The 24,941-nt window shown below is 45.9% G+C and overlaps 1 protein-coding gene and 1 long non-coding RNA gene across 3 annotated transcripts in view; one reads left to right on the forward strand and one right to left on the reverse strand.

The window, feature by feature from the left end:
* Positions 1-24,941, forward strand: part of LOC119567445 (maestro heat-like repeat-containing protein family member 1) — an 850,842-nt gene that overhangs the window by 409,641 nt on the left and 416,260 nt on the right. The window lies entirely within an intron of this gene.
* On the reverse strand, positions 8,534-12,989 carry LOC119567452. 2 transcript variants are annotated; one of them, XR_005227475.2, is made up of 3 exons: positions 12,637-12,989; positions 9,975-10,070; positions 8,534-9,375 (listed from the first exon to the last, which is right to left on the reverse strand). It is a non-coding gene; the product is annotated as an uncharacterized LOC119567452 (long non-coding RNA). The 2 variants fall into 2 exon arrangements; XR_006285898.1 differs by having other exon boundaries at positions 11,604-12,989.

Here is a 24,941-nt window from a genome sequence, read left to right on the forward strand (position 1 = left end):
TCTACCTTCCAATCCTGTAGCTGTTTTTAATGTGATGTTGCATATATTTGCTAACAGTTTAGCACCTTCATTCTTAAACTACTTCAGAAAGCTTTAATGTACTCTCTGGGCCTGGTGACTTACTACCCCTCTTCTTCTGACAATTCAATCTCTGATAGTACCTCAGCCTTATTACCAGAAAGTAAAGTATCTCCTAAATGTCCTCACTGGCAAAGACTGATGCCAAGAAAACATTTTGCTTATCACCAATGTCTATATCTTCCTTAATTGCTCCCTTTACTCCAAGGGACCCACTGATTCTTTTGCAGCCTTCCTGTTTCTGAAAGATTTAAAGAATCTCTTGTTATTATACCTTTAGCTATTTGCTCTCTAAATTCTATCTTAACCCAAGCTAGTTTTCTTCTGATGTATTGCCTCCTAAAGTTTATACTCCTTTCCATTAGCTATAGTTGATTTGGATTTCCATATTCTGAAGGATTTCTGTTTGTCCCAAATTACCTCTGAATCCTTGCCATTTAGCTATAACCATTTACTTCTTGCCTTTCTGCATGCTTCTTGTTCAGAGGTATGCACGTACCTCTAGTTCTGAGACTCCTGCTGTATCTCTAAGCAACCTCCATGCTAAAGCTAAGGATTTCAACATCCTTTTTGTGATTTTAGGCTCTTTTTGATGTTTCTTCGTTAAAAAGTTTCCCCTTTCTAAAGTTTATTGTCACTATAGCTGTTATTTCTACTGCAGTAGCACTTAACGCCTATGATCAAATCCCCATTGTGCTGGATATACTACAAAAAAGGAAAACAAAGACAGTCTCTGGCCCAGACAGGTCACAAACCAGAAGTATAACAAGACAACAGATTGATATAAGAACAGTGCTGTGTGTGTAGAGAAGGAGGCAACAGAGTAAAGACCGGTATGTTAATTTTAAAGGTACCCCTAATATAACGTTTCTACTTTTCCTCACTCTTGGCCATTGAATGCAATTGTACTGCGGCTGCTATTACTTAGGCTTTGTCTACACTACACAGCTTTTAGCGACATGGCCATGTTGCTAAAAGTTGGACAGCGTAAATGCTGTTTGCTGGCACTTTCACCAACAAAATACTTCCACCCCCTACGAGCAGGGTTTGCGCTGTGACAGGAGAGCACTCCAGCCAACAACTAGCCATTTACCCTGCCACTTGCTGCAGCAAACCTTTTTTTTTTTTTTTTGGGGGGGGGGGGGGGGGGGAGGGGGGTGGTCAGGTCATTTTAACACCCCAGAAAGACAAACGTTGTGTCAGTCAGTTGCCAGTGTAGACTTAGCCTGAGGCTTTGTCTACACTGCCACGTGAATGACAAAACTTTTGTCTTTCAGGGGTGTTAAAATGACAACCATCCCCCCAAAAAGACAAAAAGTTTTGCTGACAACGAGGAACGACTCTCCTGCTGACAAAGCTACGACACTCGTTGGGGGTGGAAATATTTGGTCAGCAAAAGAGCCGACAAACAGCAACTGTGCTGCCCAACTTTTAGCAACACGGCTGTAGTGACACAGCTGTGCCGCTAAAAGTTGCGTAGTGTAGATGAAGCCTTAGTGGTGCAACTAGAGTTCTTTTCTAAACCAGTTTTGGTGCATTACTTAGGGCTGAGTCAAGAATAGCAGAACAGAAGTATCAAGGCTTTGAGACAAAATGATTCACTACATTTTAAATAACTGTCATAAATTTGAGAAATTCTGTTGCTTAGCTAAGGAAATATAGATCTGAGAATTTCCCAAAGTACTAGAATCTTTATTGTTTACCGCAGCAATCAGTGACTATCACAATCACAATACACAAAGGGAAGAAGCAGCCAGAGTTATTACTAAAATGCTGCATTAAAGTGATCAAAGTGATAACCAAGATTACACAAAGTTATTAAAAAAAAATCCACATTATCCGGATGGTAACCTACCTACCTGTAACCTGAGAAGCTGATTTCTATTGTTAGCTTAAATCTAATTCTTTAAATACAGGACTTAATTGGCATTAACAACTAACTCCCTATACAGACTAGAAGGGGGAAGCTTAACTCGCAGCTGGAGGACTAAACAAATGAAGCTAGTTTCTCAAACTATTTTGCAAAGGCCTTCTACACAGATTCTCAATCTTCCAAGAGAAGCTTAAGAGGTGACCCGATAATAGTCTACAAATATCTACTTAAGAGTTAGATTTCTTATAGCAGATGGCTCTTTAATGAGGCAGAAAAAGGTAGAATGAGATTGAGCTCCTGGCTAGAAAATTGAAGCTAGATAAATTCAGATTGGAAATAAGGTGCATATTTTTAACACTAAAGGTAATTAGTCATTGGAACAATTTACCTAAGGATGTGATGGATCCGCCATCATTTGAAGACTGGATATCTTTCTAAAAGATATGCTATAGCTCAAAAAGAAGTTTTGGGCTTCATACAGATGTTCCTGGGTGAGGTTCTTTGGCTGGCTATGCAGGAGGTTAGTTTACACAAATACAATGGTCCCTTCTGACCTTAAAATCTATGAATTGTTGCAGCAAAACTACTTTTCAAATGTTGATAACACAGTTTCTAAAAACCAAAAAACAAAAGACATTTTTGTGAAGAAATTTGCCGAGTATAACTTTCATACAGTTTTAACCATATTCTTCATTTACACAAGAGCGTATAGTTACAGTTACTTAAGGCAGCATGAACAATACCAATATAACAGAACAAAGGAGTTCATGCAATCAGAACTTTACACAACTTCCTAGCTGAAGTTTGTTTCAACTCTGTGAGCAGAATGTTATACAAATACACAATTTGCAGAGTTGCTGAGAGCGTCTCCACTTGTACTGAGATTTCGAGTTAAAGCAGGGATTTCATCACACAATTGCACTTCCGGATCTCCATCCTGCCCCAGCTCTGCTGATGTCCTTCGGTCCTGACACACAGCCCACCCCCCACCTTGCTACTCCAGTCCTGGGTTAACCCACCCCGCACTGCCAACGCTCCTCAATCCCAACTGACAGCTGCTCTGCATTCCCGCCCGGGCTACCCAGCACCCACCCAGCTCTGCGAACACCCCTCAGTCCTGAGCCTATTTGCACACACACACCCCGCGGCAGAAGGAGAGCGCTAAGCGGGGAACCAGCCCCCGGGCTCGGGGTGTGAGCTCCCGCCGAGCCAGGAGGGCCCCGGTTCCCTTCACTCCACTCGCTGTGGGCGGGCCCGCGCAGCAACAAGTCCGGGCGCGCGGGAAGGCCTAGGCCCTGCCGCCGACAAAGAAGAAGGGCGGAAGTGACCTATTAGGACGGGCGTAGAAGCCACGCCCACTGCCTCAGCAGGCAGCCCTAGCCTGACTACACCAGGCACAGGGGCGGAAGTGACGTTTTAGCGAGCCGGCAATATCCTCCCACTCCCTGGGATACAGCGCGGGCGGAAGAGAGCGTAGCCGTGCCACTGCGCCTGCTCAAAAGACGACGGGCGCGTAGGCGACGGCGTTGGGCTGACCTACGAAGAGGGGAAGGGAGGAATGACGTGCGTGTGAGCGGCGCGAAACCGGAGACAGTCACGTGCCCCGGCAGCGGCGCCCGGTTTCTAGGAGCGGCTCCGCTTAGCCCCCGCGCGTGCTAGGCCCGCAGCCCGTACAGCGGGGTCCGCGGAGCTCGGGCGCTGGGCTCTGCGGGTGGCGCCACGCAGCCGCCTCCCCGCACCGGCTCCAGAGGTGGGGGTCCCCCAGCGCGGTCACAAGCGCCGTAGGCAGCCCTGGGGAGCCAGGAGCCCCGCACCCAGGCTTCCCTCAGACCCTGTTTGCCCCTCCCCCACCCCCTGCCAGGCTGCAGCCTGTTTCTTCCCCGCGCCTCCCTTCAGCCCGCCCCCCGCCCCCACCCCGCACTCTCCAGCCCCACCCGCTCCCTGTCGCAAGCCTTTTGTGTCTGCCCGGAGTGTGCTCCGGCATCCCCATACTTGCCTCGCGGCCTGCAGCAAGGGTCGTGGGAGGCACGACCGACCAGAGGATGTTTCGCCGTTGGAGAGACACTAGTAACTAAACTTCGCCGCCACGTGCTAATGAGTCAGCAAGGGGCTCGGCTGATCACATGCCGCTTGGACAACACTCACCTCCACAGCTGCTTCCCCTGGAGGCCGAACCCATTGAAACGTGTCAAATCTGTTGAGGACACACAACGTGGAATAGAACCCAGCTCACGTCGGGCTTGCCTACACTGTGCTATTATGTATTTAGTGTTTGTGAGCCCCGTGGACCTGGACCTCATTGTGCCAGGCCCTGTACAAACACTGAACAAAGAGATGGTCCCTGCCCAGGGATCTCATTATCTGAACATAAAAAAAGAGACCACAAATGGGTACAAACCCTACTCCTGGGGGAATTCTGCACCACGGCACATGTGCAGAATTCATGTCTCATGCAGATTTTTTTGCTTTCCTGCAGAATAATTCAGTTCTGTTGGGGAAGCAAAGGGAAGCCACAAGAGGGGTCATATGTCCCTCCTAGGCAGTGCAAGTGTGTCAGTTTGGGTGTTGGGAGCAGCTGGGGTAGATGTAAATTACCACGGGGGGGTGGGAGTGGCAGAGCTGGGTGTGCATGCATGCAAGTGAGACTGTGTCCCTCTCGCTCACTAGCGTGGTGCGCCAGACATGCAGGGGCAGGCTTTGTTCCCTCAGGCAGAGTAGAATGTAGAACCCTGCCTGCTTAGTGAATTGTTCATGTGTTACAAATGTGCTCTGTGAACTGTTTACTACTGACCTTTCTGGAGATGTCAGTATCCAATATAAATTGTGAACTTGATTCCCCAGCCCTCGCTTGCTCTCAGTTGTCTATGATGTAATACTGAGCGTACGGCTGCATATATTTGTTGACTAATAACTAGTAATAAAGGGTCAAACCTAGCTACATTGCTATTTGACAAAGGGGGTTTGGGGATTTCCTCCAATGCTCCCCACTCCCATTCTCCAGCCAGCTCAGCAGTCCACCTGAATCCCTGTCTGTGTTATTTCTTTCTCCAGAAGGGTGTTAGTCATCTGCTGCAAGGACCTTGAACTCTTAAGCGTGGCCCAGAATCCTGTGATGCTGAAAAGTAGATTATAGGCAGCCCTTAATCCCAGCTGCTTTTCTGTCATTTTCACATTGCACTGGCTTTCCAACTGTTTTTGGTTGCAATTCCAAGCTTTATTTTTGATCTACACTCTAAATCATTTCAAGGCTTAGTATCGTTCTTCCTGTGCACCATCAAAGAACTGCAGAGATCATCCTGAGGCAATTTTGCTGATAGCTTAAATTTATTGACATTTAGAGTGATACAAGACAGCTCTTTTTGCTCAAAATCATCCATACCTTATTTATGGTTGGTTAAGGAGTACAGGGAAGGGGGCTGTTACCCCAAAATATGCCAGCTGGTGGGTTCCAAGTGGGTCATTGTCAACTGGGGATTGCAACAGTGTAGTGTGCTCTGACTGTGCTCCTTTGCTCAACCCTCCTTGTTTCCTGTTTAGGGGTTTGCATAGAACAGTAGTCAGTACTCTTCCATTCCAAGGGAATCCTCAACTAGAAAGATCTATGTAATTTTTGGCTTTTTCCCTGTGTCAGAGTGGCACAAATGGGTTAGATTACAGCTCAGGATCAATCCCACCGCTACCACCATGTCAAGGTTCCTTCCCCACTCTGAACACTAGGGTACAGATGTGGGGACCTGCATGAAAACCTCCTAAACTTACCTTTACCAGCTTAGGTTAAAACTTTCCCAAGGTACAAACTATTTTACCTTTTACCCTTGGACTTTCGCTGCCACCACCAAACGTCTAACAGGGAGATAATTTTGAAAGAGCCCATTTGAAAATGTCTTTCCCACCAAAATCCTCCCAAATCTTACACCCCCCTTCCTGGGGAAGGTTTGATAAAAATCCTCACCAATTTGCATAGGTGAACACAGACCCAAACCCTTGGATCTTAAGAACAATGAAAAAAGCATTCAGATCCTTACAAGAAGAATTTTAATAGAAGAAAAAGTAAAAAGAATCACCTCTGTAAAATCAGGATGGTAAATACCTTACAGGGTAATCAGATTCAAAACATAGAGAATCCCTCTAGGCAAAACCTTAAGATACAAAAAGACACAAAAATAGAAATCTACATTCCATTCAGCACAGCTTTTTTTCTCAGCCATTTAAAGGAATCGGAATCTAACGCATATCTAGCTAGATTACTTACTAAGTTCTAAGACTCCATTCCTGTTCTGTCCCTGGCAAAAGCATCACACAGAGAAAGAGAGAGGCTTTGTTTCTCCCTCCCCCCAGCTTTTGAAAGTATCTTGTCTCCTTATTGGTCATTTTGGTCAGGTTATCCTAGCTTCTTAACCCTTTACAGATGAGAGGGTTTTTCCTCTGGCCAGGAGGGATTTTAAAGGTGTTTACCCTTCCCTTTATATTTATGACAGAGCCATTGATCACTACCCATTGAGCCCGACAATCTAGCCAACTTTCTATCCACCTTATAAAGAAAAGGAGTACTTGTGGCACCTTAGAGACTAACAAATTTATTTGAGCATAAGCTTTCGTGAGCTACAGCTCACTTCATCGGATTCAGCTCATGAAAGCTTATGCTCAAATAAATTTGTTAGTCTCGAATGTGCCATAAGTACTCCTTTTCTTTTTGCGAATACAGACTAACTCGGCTGCTACTCTGAAACCTATCCACCTTATAGTCCATTCATCCAGCCTATACTACTTTAACTTGCTGGCAAGAATACTGTGGGAGACCGTGTCAAAAGCTTTGCTAAAGTCAAGCAACAACACGTCCACTGCTTTCCCCTCATCCACAGAGCCAATTATCTCGTCATAGAAGGCAATTAGATTAGTCAGGCATGACTTGCCCTTGGTGAATCCATGCTGACTGTTCCTGATCACTTTCCTCTCCTCTAAGTGCTTCAGAATTGATTCCTTGAGGACCTGATCCATGATTTTTCCAGGGACTGAGGTGAGGCTGACTGGCCTGTAGTTCCCAGGATCCTCCTTCTTCTCTTTTTTAAAAGATGGGCACTATGTTAGCCTTTTTCCAGTCATCCGGGACTTCCCCTGATTGCCATGAGTTTTCAAAGATAATGGCCAATGGCTCTGCAATCGCATCCGCCAACTCCTTTAGCATTCTCGAATGCAACGCATCCGGCCCCATGGACTTGTGCTCGTTCAGCTTTTCTAAATAGTCCCGAACCACTTCTTTCTCCACAAAGGGCTGGTCACCTCCTCCCCATGCTGTGCTGCCCAGTGCAATAGTCTGGGAGCTGACCTTGTTCGTGAAGACAGAGGCAAAAAAAGCATTGAGTACATTAGCTTTTTCCACATCCTCTGTCACTAGGTTGCCTCCCTCATTCAGTAAGGGGCCCACACTTTCCTTGACTTTCTTCTTGTTGCTAACATACCTGAAGAAACCCTTCTTGTTACTCTTAACATCTCTTGCTAGCTGCAACTCCAGGTGTGATTTGGCCTTCCTGATTTCACTCCTGCATGCCCGAGCAACATTTTTATACTCTTCCCTGGTCATTTGTCCAATCTTCCACTTCTTGTAAGCTTCTTTTTTATGTTTAAGATCAGCAAGGATTTCACTGTTAAGCCAAGCTGGTCGCCTGCCATATTTACTATTCTTTCTACACAGCGGGATGGTTTGTCCCTGTAACCTCAATAAGGATTCTTTAAAATACAGTCAGCTCTCCTGGACTCCTTTCCCTCTCATGTTATTCTCCCAGGGGATCCTGCCCATCAGTTCCCTGAGGGAGTCAAAGTCTGCTTTTCTGAAGTCCAGGGTCCGTATTATGCTGCTCTCCTTTCTTCCGTGTGTCAGGATCCTGAACTCGACCATCTCATGGTCACTGCCTCCCAAATTCCCACCCACTTTAGCTTCCCCTACTAATTCTTCCCTGTTTGTGAGCAGCAGGTCAAGAAGAGCTCTGCCCCTAGTTGGTTACTCCAGCACTTGCACCAGGAAGTTGTCCCCTACACTTTCCAAAAACTTCCTGGATTGTCTGTGCACCGCTGAATTGCTCTCCCAGCAGATATCAGGGTAATTGAAGTCTCCCATGAGAACCAGGGCCTGCGAACTAGTAACTTCCGTGACTTGCGGGAAGAAAGCCTCGTCCACCTCATCCCCCTGGTCCGGTGATCTATAGCAGACTCCCACTACGACATCACCCTTGTTGCTCACACTTCTAAACTTAATCCAGAGACTCTCAGGTTTTTCTGCAGTTTCATACTGGAGCTCTGAGCAGTCATACTGCTCCCTTACATACAATGCAACTCCCCCACCTTTTCTGCCCTGCCTGTCCTTCCTGAACAGTTTATATCCATCCATGACAGTACTCCAGTCATGTGAGTTATCCCACCAAGTCTCTGTTATTCCAATCACATCATAATTCCTTGACTGTGCCAGGACAACCAGGACAATTCCTCAGATATGTCACCTACAAAAGATGGCTCAAGTTTGGGAATCTCCCTCACATTCTCAGCCGTGAAGACTGAAGCAAATAATTCATTTAGTTTCTCCGCAATGACTTTATCGTCTTTAAGTGCTCCTTTTGTATCTTGATCGTCCAGGGGCCCCACTAGTTGTTTAGCAGGCTTCCTGCTTCTGATGTACTTAAAAAACATTTTGTTATTACCTTTTGAGTTTTTGGCTCGTTACACATGTTCTTCATTTCCTGTGAGTAGACCCATTGATTACTTATAATGCTGAAAGCTAAGCCTGTGAAGTTTGAATGCCTTACTAGACAAGGGAAGGTTCATTATCCTGATAGGGAAACTGAGCTATAGTGAGATTCAGTGACTTGCTCCAAATCACACAGGGAGTTTGTGGCAAGGCTGGGAATTGAACCTAGATCTCTTCAGTGCTATTCTAGTGCCTTAGCCACAAAGACACCCCTCCTATTATTAACTTCCCCCCCTTCATGCTTTTTTCATCTTTGTGTGTTGTCCATTTCCAGTCTCTGGTCTTTAGCCTGTCCTGTGAGTGTAAAGTGCTTAGCACATTTTTGGGTGCTATATCAATAAATAGCTCATCATATTTTTAATCATGTTTAAAACATATTACTTAACATGATTGTGGAATCTAGTGTACATGTAGATGGTTGTCTATAATGTTAGTTAACATGTCTTGAAACAGAACTGTAGACAAATTCTTGGGCAACGCAGAGGAAATGAGGAGGTCTCTAACACTGAGCAGGAATGGAGGTCAGGGGAGTACATGGGAGTTTCTGGCAGTTAGAAGACAGTTTTTATGGGGAGATCAGAAAGGGTTTCAATCAGGGTTTCCACAGGGTTTCTTGTTCCTCCAGGAATTGCCGCAGTTCCTGAAATTTAGACACAATCTTCTGCCTCTCAGTTTGTGTTTGTGTCTGTATAAAAATAGGGAAAAGGCTGGTCAAGGACATTGATGGAGCCTGGGGTCTTTTCATGGAGAGCTGAGTGTGCAGGAAGGAGAATTTTGTTGAAAATCCTAAGACTTCTGTCATTTGACTACACCCTGTGGTTACTAGGGAGAGGATTCTCTCATACCTTCTCCTCTGGCCCCAGTATCTCTGAAAGGGATGTTTCCATCTCTGTCATGGTTAGCATATTATGTTATTTATGGTCTTGGGAATTCAGAGTCTGAGCAGCAGGAGGCAGGATTTAGCACTACACTGACAGAGATGCCAGGAGAGGAAAAAGAAACAAACATGTTATCAATGCAGGAAATGACCAGACACAGTGGACAGCACTTCACGGGTGACATTCAGTTTACTTGGGGAGATTTCTGTGACAGCCACAAAGGCTAGAAATTAACTCATTAACTGAGATGGAAGCTTAGAGCTTGTCTACACGTGACTCTAACCCAGCAATCCATGATCGTGGAGAAACACACATAAGCCCACATTTTCCAAAGCCACAGAGGAATCTTTCTACAAACAGAGCTCCCACTGCAAGTCCCTGCCAGTTCATAATAATGTGCACCTACCAGATACTCCCGGCTTTTCCCCTCTCCAGTCACGTTAAATCCCAGCAGCTTTTCTCTGTCTTCTCGCAGACTCTTCAAATGGGCCTGATTTTTTTCCTGAAGAAACAGAAATGATTTGGGAGGTTTTATTTTGAGGGTTGAGAGGGTTTTGGAGCTGGGTGTTTTTTGTTGTTCCAGGAATCATAAAATTCAAAAACTGGTAGGAGAACACTTTAACCTCTCTGGCCACTCAGTAACAGACTTAAAGGTCACAATTGTGCAACAGAAAAGCTTCAAAAACAGATTCCAATGAGAAACTGCTGAGCTTGAATTAATATGCAAACTAGATACCATTAACTTGGGTTTGAATAGAGACTGGGAGTGGCTGGGTCATTACAGACCTTGAATCTATTTCCCCATGTTAAGTATCCTCACGCCTTCTTGTCAACTGTCTAAATGGGCCATCTTGATTATCACTACAAAAGTTTTTTTTCTCCTGCTGATAATAGCTCATCTTAATTAATTAGCTTCTTACAGTTTGTATGGCAACTTCCACCTTTTCATATTCTCTGTATGTATATATATATCTTCTTACTATATGTTCCATTCTATGCATCTGATGAAGTGGGCTGTAGCCCACGAAAGCTTATGCTCTAATAAATTTGTTAGTCTCTAAGGTGCCACAAGTACTCCTGTTCTTTTTGTGGATACAGACTAACACAGCTGCTACTCTGAAACCTGTCCTTATGTTTGTGTGCATTTCTTCAATAAGCCACTAAGGGCTTGTCTACACTGGCACTTTACAGCACTGCAACTTTCTTACTCAGGGGTGTGAAAAAACACACCCCGAGCAAGAAAGTTGCGGTGCTTTAAAGTGCCAGTGTAGACAGTGCACCAGTGCTGGGAGCGATTCCCCTCGTGGAGGTGGGTTTTTTAGAGCACTACTAAACAAGCCACATTAACGTTGCCAGTGAAGATGTGCCCTAACTTTGTTTGGCCTCATCCAACGTAGCACATTTGAAATACAGAGCCATGGTCAATATTCCCAGGTTCAGATACAAAAAATATACATGCATACAAATTGGATAAACATATTCAGTAAATTATAACCTTTCCAATTATATCTTAGTTATACCATAACCATATTTCCATAAAGAATATGGGGTGTAACATCACAAAGACATCTCTAAAGACGAATAAATCCCATTTTTACTTTTGTTCAAATATCCTATAAAGGACAAATTAACAGGATTTGGGGAGAAATGAGGAAATACAGGAGTTGATTGACTAAAAATCCAAAGAGGGCCATTTTAATCTGAAAGAAAAGTGCTAACAGAAGGGACGTTGCACCAGTTTAACTAAATTAGAAGCTTATTAAGGACTAGTCAACACAGGTTTTTGTCCTGATTTAAGCAAACAGGTGTAAAAATCGGATTTAGTTGAATTCATGCATCTGTTTGTGTGGATGCAGTTCTATTGTTTAAAAACTGTTTCTCATCAGAACTTGATTCAGTACATTTATTAAAAGGAGCTATATGAACATTACTAAATCTGTCCCTACTGAATTGCCACATTGTTTTGAATGCTTAAGTAGTTTAAAACATTTGATGGGAACAGATACAGTCTGTGGGAGCTGAGAGAACTGCTCACTGTGCAGGATCCAGGCACTCAGGCCCAAACCACTGGGCTCCATGTGAGTGCAGCGGTCTGTCCACAGGGGGCTCCTTAGAGAATGAAGAGGCAGAGCCCAGGGTGATGTGCTGAGGTCCAGGAAACAGCAGCAGGATAAATGTGGTTGAGTGATGTCTATAAGTGACAAGGGATACATTCACCAGAAAAAATGCAGCAATAATAGCCTTCCCTGTAAAGGAAGTCCCGTCTGCTAACAGCATCCAGCTGTCAGGGAATGGCAGGGACAGAAGAAGCCAATTTACAGGTATGTGTCTAGTGCATGCTATGCTACTGCAACAACGTTTCCATGCACAGTGTGGTTCAATGGTTGCAACGTTGTGTCCAGTTCAAAGAGCAGCCGGTGTAACTAGCTGCATCCACATCATTTCCAGTCATGGCTCCTCTCCCATCATAGCTCAACTGCCTATTTTGGCTCCAAGTGGCGGCTCCCCAGATCCACGCAGGACCCACCTCTGTGCTGGAAAAGGCCAAGTCAGGGATGAGAACAAACAGCACTTGAGGAAAGCAATGGAGATCAGGGAGCTCTCTGCAGGGACAGGCTGGCTGAACTGTCAGTCTGCACTAAAGCATCCGAGCAGAGCTGTGCCAGGGTTTGAGACCTGCTATGCTCAGTGCATGGCATAGAGACACTGTGCTGACACTGGAGTGAAGTGCTTAGAAGGGGCCTGCTCAGTGCATGGTGCTGCTCCCGGCACTGAAATCAGGGTGAAGAGCTGGAAACAGGCATGATCACAGCACTGCACACACACCACACACAGCTGAGACTGGAGTGGAGAGCTGAGAACTGACACACTCGGTGCAAGGCCCAGGAACACAGCGCTGAGTCGGGGGGAGGTGAGAATGAACAGGCTCACTCCAGGCCCAGGCACACAGCCCTGAGATCTGGGAGGCGGGGGAGAGCCCCCCATTGCAATGAGTAGGGCAGTGCTGGGCACAGCAAGGGAAGGGAAAGTTAAAGGAGGGCAGGGGAAGGAGGAAACGGAGGGGACACCTGGGTCCTTCCCAAAGGGGATGCAGCTCTCTGGGGAGCCCCGTGCTGTCGGCATGGTTTCCTCTGCTCTGCCCCAACGACCACAGCACCCAGCGGTCAGCCCCAGGAACACACAGCCCGGCCCAGCGCCTTGGGAATCCACCTGACAGTGTGATCACCACTGCGGGACTTCCAGGGAGCCCCAGCTTCCAGCCACAGCCCGAGCGCAGAGACGCCCAGTCCAGGGGCTGCAGTGCTGGGCACCGGGGGCGGAGCTGAGAACGGGCAGGCTCTGTGCACAGCTGCAGGGCAGAGCGGCCATGGAAATGAACGGGGAAGCCCCCTCTAACAGACGGGCAAGATGGCGGGGGGTCCTGTGACAGGCCAGTGTATGTGCAGGGGCAGGGCTGACACTCACAGTGCCCCATTCATTGGCTCGTATCCCGGAATGGCAACAACAGCAGCCAATCAGGTAAAGCAACACCCCTGAGTGATGCTTTAGGGTCTCCTGGCCCTTCCCCGCCTCCTAGCCCGCAGCTGGAGGCCACTCAGAGGATGGCCGGGGGCGCAGGGCCGGGGGCGGGGAGGAGGGAAAACCTGGGGGGGACGAGACAGGGTAACATAAGACCGGACACTGTAGGACAGGGACACTGACAGCTGAGGCCCTGATCGCAGGGCACAGAGCCCGGGGCTGGGTCCAGGCCTCCTGCAAGGAGCAGCCCAGAGCCCGGTGTAGGGTAGGAAACTGCTCCTTGGAGGAATGTGCTGCTGATGGTGTAGTGAGCATGCTCAGTAACATCTGCAGAAGCCACTGCTCTCCACCCTACCCTTTCTAAGCGTAAGATTCTGCTGACTGCTTTTTACAGGGGGTAAAAAGGGGCAAAGGGGGCAAATCAGAGGAAGGGGAGTCCAGGGTCTGAGCAGGGGGCAGAAATTGACTGGTCACGGGGGTCAGCAGCTGGGGGCAGGGTTAGAATAGGGGCTGAAGGGCATAAGCAGGGATGGGAAGGAGGAGGGAACTCCGGAAGGAGCTAGAGGTAAGCCCAGGGGTGAGGCACTGCCAGAGGGTGACAGAAGGCAAAGCCCCAGCACAGGAGGGGCAGAGGGGTAACAGTTACCCCGGTAGACTGAGACACCAGTGTTTGCAAAAATAGGGTGTAGGGCAGAGGGGCTTCCCCCCCACCCCCACAGACAGCACCTTTCAGCATGGGCTTCCCAGGGCTGAGTTCTTAAAGGCACAGGCATCCCAATGCCTAGTCTCTGCTGCTCCTCTTTGTCTGATGTAACCTACTGAGGTTCTGCAGGAGATTTAATCCAGTGAAACATTTTACATACACCCCCTCAGAAACAAAGAATCCCTTATCAGTGTATCTGACTGCACAGAGTCTCATAGCAGTTCACCAAGTTGTCTCATCTGCTGCTGGGATTACCTAAATTCCCTGAATTTTTAATTCTAACTTTTTCTTCTTATTTTTAGAGCAGAAGTTTATTCTGTTGGATCATCTGACTTCCACTCTGACTCAATTTCTGGCCTGGTCTCAAAACTTTGTTTTCATTCAATCCGCCAATGGTGACTGAATTTTGCAACTGTTATTTTGCCTCTCAGTCCATCCCTTAGTAGGTTTCAGAGTGGTAGCCGTGTAGTCTGTATCAGCAAAAACAGCAAGGAGTCCTTGTGGCATCTTAGACACTAACAAATTTATTTGGGCATCAGCTTTCGTGGGCTAGAACCCACTTCATCAGATGCATAGAGTGGAAAATACAAAAAAACTTCAAAAAACAGACTCCAACATGAAACTGCAGAACTGGAATTAATTTGCAAACTGGACACCATCAAATTAGGCCTGAATAAAGACTGGGAGTTGATGGAGCATTACAAAACCTAAATCTAATATCCCCCATACTAATTTTCCCCTACTGTTATTCACACCTTCTTGTCAATTGTTTGAAATGGGTCACTCTCATTACCACTACAAAAGTTATTTTTCCTCCCTTGGTATCCTGCTGTTAATTGAATTGTCTCGTTAGACTGACCCTTACACTTGGTAAGGCAACTCCCATCTTTTCATGTATTTATACCTGCTCCTGTATTTTCCACTCCATGCAGCTGATGAAGTGGGTTCTAGCCCATGAAAGCTTATGCCCAAATAAATTTGTTAGTCTCTAAGGTGCCACAAGAATTCCTCATCCCTTAGTAGTTTTTCCTCATGCCATTGTGTACAACTTGATTCTCAAATATGCAAAGGTAAAATCTTTCTCAAAGGTAAAATCTATTGTAATTTTGGCTGAACATTAGAACTGCCGTAGTGGGTGTCAAAGTCAGATTCAGGACTCACATAATTTGTCAGACCACTCTGTTTATTAGCAAAGCGCTTTGCCAATGCACCCAGATGTGAGCCCCTCTCTGGGGCTCAAGATAACTTATTTATACAGCTAAGCCAAAGCCAATTTAACATAAGAGACAAAAGGAAGCAGAAACTGACAAATATACATACATATCTTATTTGCATACTAACATTTACCAATCTCCTAGCTCAGTAGGAGCTCTAAGTTAATTAGTTTGAGGACCCATGTCTCACACTCAATGTTTCTCTTCCTGACAACTATATTTCAACAAACTCTTCAAGTAGCATTTCTTTAATGAATTATAATTTCAATATAATTCATTCTACTTTCACAATGACCAACAATGACTGGGTTCCACATATCAATCGTTCTTTATCTCTTTGTTCATCAGTGATATTTAAAATCATCAAATTAGCACTCTGGTTTGGGGTAGCTATCTGTGTAGCATGCCTGACACAATTTTGGATATAACAGGAAAGTAACTGAAAACATACAAAAATTATTAGGATTCCAAACAGGAGAGTTAGGGCTCCCTGAAACAACCAGTTTCCTATGCCAGAGAAATTGAAAAGGTTACTTAGCCACTTCCATAAAGAACTTGGCTCTTCCTGGGGAAGATATGCAATTTGTTCTAAGTGGCTAGCACGATCTATTACCTCATTGATGTTGTCTGTTATATACACACAGCAGTCTTTTCCAATGAGAGCACAAGTCACTCCTTTTGCCGCCAGCACTATGTCCAATGCTGATGGTTTTGAAGGGCCATCTTTCGGATTGCCCGTTTCTTTGGCCAGGGCTCTTAAACTTTCTCCGGTTTCATTTGCCATTATTTCAGCTACTGCTTGTAACCTTAGGAGCCTTTTTGCATGGTGTATTACTCCCCCTAATGGTATTAAGGAACCGCCAATGGCTTCTTCCCAGGTTAAGAGGCTTACGTTATTTACATACCATTGGGCATCTGTTAAGTCCCTTCTTTTTCGCCTGAAATTGTGGAGGCGTTCTCGAGGGAAGTTTCCTAGCATTCGGAATTGTGGAAAGAGTCGGGCGGGATAACAGATTCCTGACCAATTAGCTGGTAGTGCGGTATAAGCTCTGGTCCCATACACCCAGTGATGGCCTATTAAGGCCGGGAAGCGTCGGTTGCACCCATTTGTCATATAGGTGTTTGCAAAGGAGGAGTAGTATCTCCCAAAGGGTACAGGGTAATTCTCCTTACGAGGAGTGGTATCATTTGCATGACATTGAAAGATTGTATTGCTTTCACTAAGGTTACTATAGGGGGAACATGAGATTGATTTCTCTGTTTGATCCCAGGTTGAGAAAAAATTCATATCTCCATACCCGGCCCGCCACTTTTTCGTTTTGTTTGAATAATCCCATACACCATTGGCCACAATATGCTGAAGGCAATGGCTTTTCCCCAGATCCAGCCCTGTCCCATTACACACCCAACACCAATGACCTTTTCCCTCTACCACACTTATCCATTTAGATGCATTTATTCCCACCGCTTCCCAAGTGTCATTGCTGTTCCATATTTTGTTAAACGGACGAGGCCCTCCAGTGAGGTCTGGGGACTTGAGTGGGATAGCCAGGACAGGAACACCAGTTTGAGAGTGGGCTGGGATGTAGCTGCAGACCCAGCAATTAGAAATATTAAGGGTCTGAGCTATCCACACCTGCTGCTGGATAAAAGAATTGTCATCGTGGTCTCCCCAGACCGTAAGATACCAGCAGCCGAGGAACAGCGTCTGCTTCTGGCAACCCTTACGAGAGCGTAGATTGTAAGGTATTGCAGACTGTTCCTCTACGTCTTCTTCTGGAGTCAAAATTGACTCTGCGTTGTCCTGAGGTGATGATTGGTTCTCTGGGGATGGTGCCTTTTTACACTATGAAGCATGTATCCATGCTGCGATGCCAGATAGTTTAACAGCCGTCTGTGTAGTAAGCAGTACCTGATGAGGACCCTTCCACCAGGGCTCCAAGGCGTGCGTTCAATGATGGCGCCGTACGTAGACCCAATCACCTGGCTCAAGGTTGTGGCAAGCGTTGGAGGTGGGTTCCGTGGGCCAGGCGACTCGAACCTGTGAATGGAAGTGACTTACAGCTTGCATTAGTCCCTTGCAATACTGAAGGAGCGCACTGTGAGTCAAGTTCAAATCTGGAACGGGAGTAATGGTAGTCATAGCTCGCATAGGGCATCCCATAACAATTTCAAAGGGACTTAATTTATGCCTTTGGGATGGAGTGGATCTCATGTCCATAAGGGCTAATGGTAAGGCTACTGGCCAGCTTAATCCTGTAGAGTCACAAATTTTAGCAAGCTTATTCTTAAATACACCATTTCATCTTTCAACTGCACCTGCACTCTGTGGGTGGTAGGGACAGTGCAACAGGTGTTTGATATGCAATATATGGTCCAGGTGTTGAACAAGTTGTCCAGTAAAATGTCTACCCCGATCACTGGACAGAGTAGCAGGAATTCCCTTGGCAGGCATAATATGATTTAACAAACATTTGGCAACAGACAGTGAGTCAGTCTTGCGACAAGGAAAGGCTTCAATCGAACCAGAGAATAAACATACCATAACCAATATAAATTCATATTGTTCACACTTAGGCATTTGTGCAAGAACGGTGCTTGAGGCAGGCCCCAGAACCCCTGGGCCACTTTTACAGGTTTACCAATATTATGGCTTTGGCAAATGGTACAGGCTGCACAGTGGCGGGCTGCAAAAGAGTTAAAATGAGGGGGCCCATCATCCTGTCTTTGTTACAGCAGAGACCATCCCCTCCTTTCCGACATGCGAAACACCGTGTAGCAGGGCGGCCAGAGAAGGGTAGAGTGAAAAGGAGGCTACAAAGGTGCCAGTAGGTGAGCACCAAAAAGAATCGGGATGTAGAGAGCAACCTTGGGCAACCCAGTATTCTTTCTCAGTTTCTGGGGCAGAGTCTTGGAGCAGGGTGAGGTCAGTGAGGGACCAGGAGGGTAAGAGGAGAGCGGAGAACAAGGGAATCAGACATTTCGACTAGGCGCCCTGCAGCAGCCACAGCACGCAGGCAGGGGGGTAAGCCTTGGGCAACAGGGTCTAAAGTGGCAGAGAAATAAGCCGCTGGGCATTTCTTTTCTCCGTGCATCTGAGTGAGAACTCCAAGTGCACACCCAGATTGTACGTGGCAGAAAAGGGTAAAAGGCTTAGAATAGTCAGGCAGCCCTAAGGCAGGGGCAGAAGCCAAACCCTGTTTGAGGGAAACAAAGGCAGAATTGGCCTCAGGGGGCCACGGCATGGGGTCAGGCACAGAGAATCAAGTGAGTTCCTGGAGAGGTTTTGCAAGGGAGGCATACTGGGGAATCCATTGTCTGCAAAATCCAGCCAGGCCTAAAAACTTCCGGACCTGGCGTGGGGAGCGGGGTCAGGGAAAGCTAAGGATAGCTTGGACGCGGGTGGGAGAAAGTGCACGGGAACCCTGGAAGAGGAGAAAGCCAAGATATGTGACAGAAGCTTGACAGAGTTGTAGTTTAGAGCGAGAAGCTTTGTGACCCTTATTTGCTAGGGCAGTAAGGAGCACTAAAGAGTCAGTTTCAGAGGCAGACAATGAAGGGGAACAGAGGAGTAGATCTTCTACATATTGGACTAGTGTGGACCTGGACGGGAAAACAAGGTCAGCAAGGTCTCAGGCTAATGCTTGGGAAAAATATGACGGGCTTTTAGTATACCCCTGGGGCAGTGTGGTCCATGTGTACTGTTGCCCCTTGTAAGAAAAGGCAAACAGGAACTGGGAGTCAGGGTGAACCGGGACAGAAAAGAAAGCAGAGCACAAATCAACAACAGTAAAATGAGTTGCATCTGGTGGGATAGAAGCCAGAATCTTTGAGAGAGGCAAGTTTTGATTCTGTCCACCTGTGATTTGCCTCTTCCCATCACTGCATGAAACAATCAACCTCTCCTTTTGCCAATTTAGTTTTAGGTTGGCCGAGTTTGTCTTTTAAGATGTCTTCTCGGTCTTTGTCCCAAGATCCTAACAGTGGCCACTGAATTTTGGGATTCTCCTGAGTTAGCCTTTTGCATTCCCATACACATCTTCCCTCCCCATCCAAGGGCAGCCTTTTGAAGCCATCCCCCACCCATGTCATGAGGTTTTCTCTTCATTAAAACACAACAATGCTAGCAACAAGACAAACACCACAGACAAACAACACAAAACATAGATCCATGGTATTCTGAGTTTTTCTTCCGCTGGCGCCAGCTTGCTTGTAGAGTGTCTGAAAAGCAAAAGAAACAATTTCCACCCCCTTGGTGGGGTCAGATTATTGCTTAATAATAATACCACTTTCTTTTACAAATTTCCTTGCTAATTGCAGGAAAAACAGAAGAATTACTTCCAGGCTGTCCTTATTTTGTTCTATAGTCAGGCTAGTAAATTACCCCACTCACTGGTCATTTATGAAATTCATGAGGTGGTGTACCTCAGTTTCCCCTCTTGTGCAACAGACCATGTTTGCAATAGTTTCTCTGCTGTACCAAGCTTTAAGTTTATTCTCGGGTAATAGCTGAGACACAGCTTCAGATTTTAGCACTATACACACACACAAAATTCTCTTTTGCCTAACATCCCTTGCACTGTGATTACTCTTTTACACAACTGTACCCCGATTACACTTCCATCTTGTACAAGTAGACACAACCAGGAGTAGCCAAGTTAAGTTCCAATAGAAACCCCTTACATCCTTTAGTGATTTTACATTACCCAATAGTCAAATAATTTTGATCAGATTCTCTCTCTGCCTGCTGCCTGCAGCAGTCCCTTATAGACCATTTCTGTGGGAAAAGGGCCCATTTTCCCTCAGAATAGCTGTAAAGGCTTCTGGGGACAGAAGCGTAGTGGTGGTAGTAGCCACTCTACCTGACCCCCTTAGCCTAGACCATTTTTCCAGAAATTTACAGGAGCCTGGACTCTTCCTAAAATACATAAACTGAGCCGGCGTTCCTTTAGGGAACTGTCCCGACTTAGACGTCTGGTTACCCATACAGGAGGACTTTACACACCAATCACACAAGAAAGAAAGTCGGGTTCATCAGAGCGATGCCCGGTGCAACACACAAAAGGAGCCCACAGGCTACTGCCTCAATCGCCCTTGCTTTCACACCAAGGGTTTTACCCAAGGCGCGGTGTGGCTGCGATTGTGCAGATTTCACTCACTCAGACCGTGGGGACAGGAACCCTTTGGTCAGCCGATCCCCAGACGGAGACGGCACCCAGACTCAAACACACCACAGGGAGGACGGATAGACACAGAGACAAGACAGTCCTCAGTCCGGACAAAACACAGAAATAATTACCTGACCAGATTCCTGATGTCAGATCTCGGGATCCCTACCAGAACAGAGTGGGAACCAACAGGTTCGATGGCATAGACTTCACTGTGGTCATGCACCCTTCCGTTCTGGTGGAGGACCGCTCAGGCCAAATGCCCAGGTGCTGGCTTGCCACGGCCGTCCTAAGAACAGTCAGGAGTCACATGGCCCCAGTGAAGACAGCTGCCATCTCGGTGGAACCTCCAAATTGTCAAAGTCAGATTCAGGACTCACATAATTTGTCAGACCACTCTGTTTGTTAGCAAAGCGCTTTGCCAATGCACCCAGATGTGAGCCCCTCTCTGAGGCTCAAGATAACTTATTTATACAGCTAAGCCAAAGCCAATTTAACATAAGAGACAAAAGGAAGCAGAAACTGACAAATATACATACATATCTTATTTGCATACTAACGTTTACCAATCTCCTAGCTCAGTAGGAGCTCTAAGTTAATTAGTTTGAGGACCCATTGTCTCACACTCCTTAATGTTTCTCTTCCTGACAACTATATTTCAACAAACCCTTCAAGTAGCATTTCTTTAATGAATTATAATTTCAATATAATTCATTCTACTTTCACATGGGTCAGACCAATAGTCCATCTAATCCAGTATCCTGTCTTCTGACAGCAGCCAGTGCCAGGTGCTTCAGAGGGAACAAACAGAACAGGCAATCACTGAGTGAACCATCCCATTGTCCACTTGCAGCATCTGACAGTCAGAGGACGGTTTAGGGACACCCAGAGCATGGGGCTGCGTCCTTGATTATCTCGGCTAAAAGCTGATGCACCTATCCTGAGGGACTGATCTAATTCTTTGTTGAACCCATTTATAGTTTTGGCCTTCAAAACATAATGAACACACATCTACAACCCCAAGATAACTTGATAACCACAAGAATCCTAAAAACATGAGATACATCCTGAAGTCAAGAAATTTTAATAAATACATGATATTTTGTTCTTATGTGCTTCTTTTGTTCCTGAGCCTTTAAAGTGCAGTAAGGCCAGTTCCACAAAAGCTGGAGCCTAAAAACCTGAATGAATCTTGGTCTACCCTCATACTGTTCCTGTTACCTCTTCAAAAAAATTCATATACCTAAGGCCATACCTACACTACAAGCATATGTTAATTCAAGTTATGTCAGCATAGGCTCACTACAGTTACTATGCCACTTGTGCGCATGCCTACTGGACTCCTGGTCTCAGCAGTGAGGGTACTGTTATGCAGACAAAACTACACAGGATTGTTTCAGGGGACAAGACAAGATGCCACGTTTATTATGATAACACTATTTGATTTATGACCAATAACCAGTACCTAATACCTATGTATACAGACACACCCACACCCACACACCAAATGGACCCATGGAAAAGAAGCCCTTGAGGAATTCCACCATGATTTCAACAATTTCCATCTCACCATCAACCTCAGCCTGGACCAGTCCACACAAGAGATCCACTTCCTGGACACTATGGTGCTAATAAGCGATGGTCACATAAACACCACCCTATACCGGAAACCTACTGACCACTACTCCTACCTACATGCCTCCAGCTTTCACCCAGATAACACCACACAATCCATTGTCTACAGCCAAGCTCTACGATACAACCACATTTGCTCCAACCCCTCAGATAGAGACAAACATCGACAAGATCTCTACCAAGCATTCTTACAACTACAGTACCCACCTGCTGAAGTGAAAAAACAGATTGACAGAGCCAGAAGAGTACCCAGAAGTCACCTACTACAGGACAGGCCCAACAAAGAAAATAACAGAACGCCACTAGCCATCACCTTCAGCCCTCAACTAAAACCTCTCCAACGCATCATCAAGGATATACAGCCTATCCTGAAGGACGACCCATCACTCTCACAGATCTTGGGAGACAGACCAGTCCTTGCTTATAGACAGCCCCCCAACCTGAAGCAAATACTCACCAGCAACCACACACCACACAACAAAAACACTAACCCAGGAACCTATCCTTGCAACAAAGCCCGTTGCCAACTGTGTCCACATATCTATTCAGGGGACACCATCATAGGGCCTAATCACATCAGCCACACTATCAGAGGCTCGTTCACTTGCACATCTACCAATGTGATCTATGCCATCATGTGCCAGCAATGCCCCTCTGCCACGTACATTGGTCAAACTGGACAGTCTCTACATAAAAGAATAAATGGACACAAATCAGACGTCAAGAATTATAACATTCAAAAACCAGTTGGAGAACACTTCAATCTCTCTGGTCACTCGATCTCAGACCTCAAAGTGGCAATTCTTCAACAAAAAAACTTCAAAAACAGACTCCAATGAGAGACTGCTGAATTGGAATTAATTTGCAAACTGGATACAATTAACTTAGGCTTGAATAGAGACTGGGAGTGGATGGGTCATTACACAAAGTAAAACTATTTCCCCATGTTTATTCCGCCCCCCCCCACCCCCCACTGTTCCTCAGACGTTCTTGTCAACTGCTGGGAATGGCCCACCTTGATTATCACTACAAAAGGTTTTCTCTCCCCCCACCCCCACTCTCCTGCTCATCTTAAGTGATCACTCTCCTTACAGTGTGTATGGTAACACCCATTGTTTCATGTTGTGTGTGTATATAAATCTCCCCACTGTATTTTCCACTGAATGCATCCAATGAAGTGAGCTGTAGCTCACGAAAGCTTATGCTCAAATAAATTTGTTAGTCTCTAAGGTGCCACGAGTACTCCTTTTCTTTTTACAACAGTTAGAGTGTTATGTTTTCCCTATTTGAAATTCCCCTTTCTGTATTTTCTACCAGCCCAGGCAATGACTCCTGCCTGGATTCTCTCTCTCCCCCCAGCACGTGATGAGACAATGAGTGAGGATGAGGAGGGGAATCCACAGCAGGAAGGTTCTGAGCAAGTGGAACTGCAGGGGACCTTTTTTTGAGACTAGCAGAAGAGAATTTTTCCCAGTGCTTGGAACAGAGAAAAGCCTGGAGTAATTGGCAGAGGTCAGAGAGGAAGCTGGGAAACTGCTGAAAGAAGAATGTGGATGAATCTGTTGAAAGTGGGAGAGGAGGCAAGGGTCCACAAAAAACCATAGCCCAGCAGACAAATCACAAAGGAAAGAAAACCTATAACTGTTTGGACTGCGGGAAAAGCTTCAGTGAGTGCTCAGTCCTTATTAGCCGTGAGAGATCATATAAGTGCCTTGAGTGTGGGAAAAGCTTCAGTTGGAGCTCATGTCTTACTATCCATCGGAGACTGCATTAGGGAGAGAGACTGTATAAATGCCTTGAGTGTGGGGAAAGCTTCAGTAATGTCTCAGACCTTATTTGCCACAGGGGAATCCACAAGGGAGAGAGGCCATATAAATGCCTTCAGTGTGGGAAAAGTTTCATTGCACCATCAGCCCTTATTGTACATCAGAAAACCCACACCAGAGAGAAATCCCATAAATGCCTTCAATGTGGGAAAAGTTTCACTGAATCATCAACCCTTATTAGACATCAGAGGACCCACATGCAAGAGAAACCTTATAAATGCTTGGACTGTGGAAAAAGCTTCAGTCAGAACTCATATCTTATTAGCCATGAGAGAATCCACACAGGAGAGAGAGAGAGAGAGAGAGAGAGAGAGAGGCCATATCAATGCTTGGACTGTGCGAAAAGTTTCAGTCGTCACTCAGGCCGTATTAGCCATGGGGGAATCCACACAGGAGAGGGACCACATAAATGTCTTGAGTGTGGGAAAAACTTCAGTGCACCATCAGCCCTTATTAGACATCAGTGAACCCACATGGGAGAGAAACCCTTTCAGTGTTTGGACTGTGGGAAAAGCTTCAGTCATCACTCAGCCCTTATTAGACATGGGAGAATCCACACAGGAGAGAGGCCAAATAAATGCCTTGAGTGTAGGAAAAGTTTCACTGTGACATCAGCCCTTATTACACATCAGAGAACCCACACAGGAGAGAATGCCTATAAATGCCTTCTCTGTGGAAAAAGTTTCACTGAATCATCAACCCTTATCAGACATCAGAAGACCCACATGGAAGAGAAACCCTATAAATGCTTGGACTGTGGGAAAAGCTTCAGTCAGAGCTCACATCTTATTAGCCATGGGAGAATCCACACAGGAGAGAAGCCATATAAATGCTTGGACTGTGGGAAAAGCGTCATTCGGCGCTCAGTCCTTATTAACCATGAAAGAATCCACATGGGGGAGAGACCCTATAAATGCTTGGACTGTGGGAAAAGCTTCAGTCAGTGCACAGGCCTTATTAAGCATGGGAGAACCCAAAAGGGGGAGAAACTGTGAAAATGCCTCCACTGTGGGAAAAGATTCAGTCAGAACTAATACCTTATTAGACATCAGACAATTCCGCTCTATTTGGCACTGGTGAGGCCACATTTGGAGTAGTGCATTCAGTTTTGGGCCCCCCACTACAGAGAGGATGTGGACAAATTGGAGAGAGTCCAGCAGAGGGCAACAAAAATGATCAGGGGATTGCGGCACATGACTTATGAGAAGAGGCTGAGGGAAATGTTTAATCTGCAGAGAGAAGAGTGAGGGGGGATTTGATAGCAGCCTTCAACTACCTGAAGGGGGGTTCCAAAGAGGATGGAGCTCA

This window comes from Chelonia mydas, chromosome 14 (assembly GCF_015237465.2).
Source record: "Chelonia mydas isolate rCheMyd1 chromosome 14, rCheMyd1.pri.v2, whole genome shotgun sequence".
Classification (NCBI taxonomy): Eukaryota; Metazoa; Chordata; order Testudines; family Cheloniidae; genus Chelonia; species Chelonia mydas.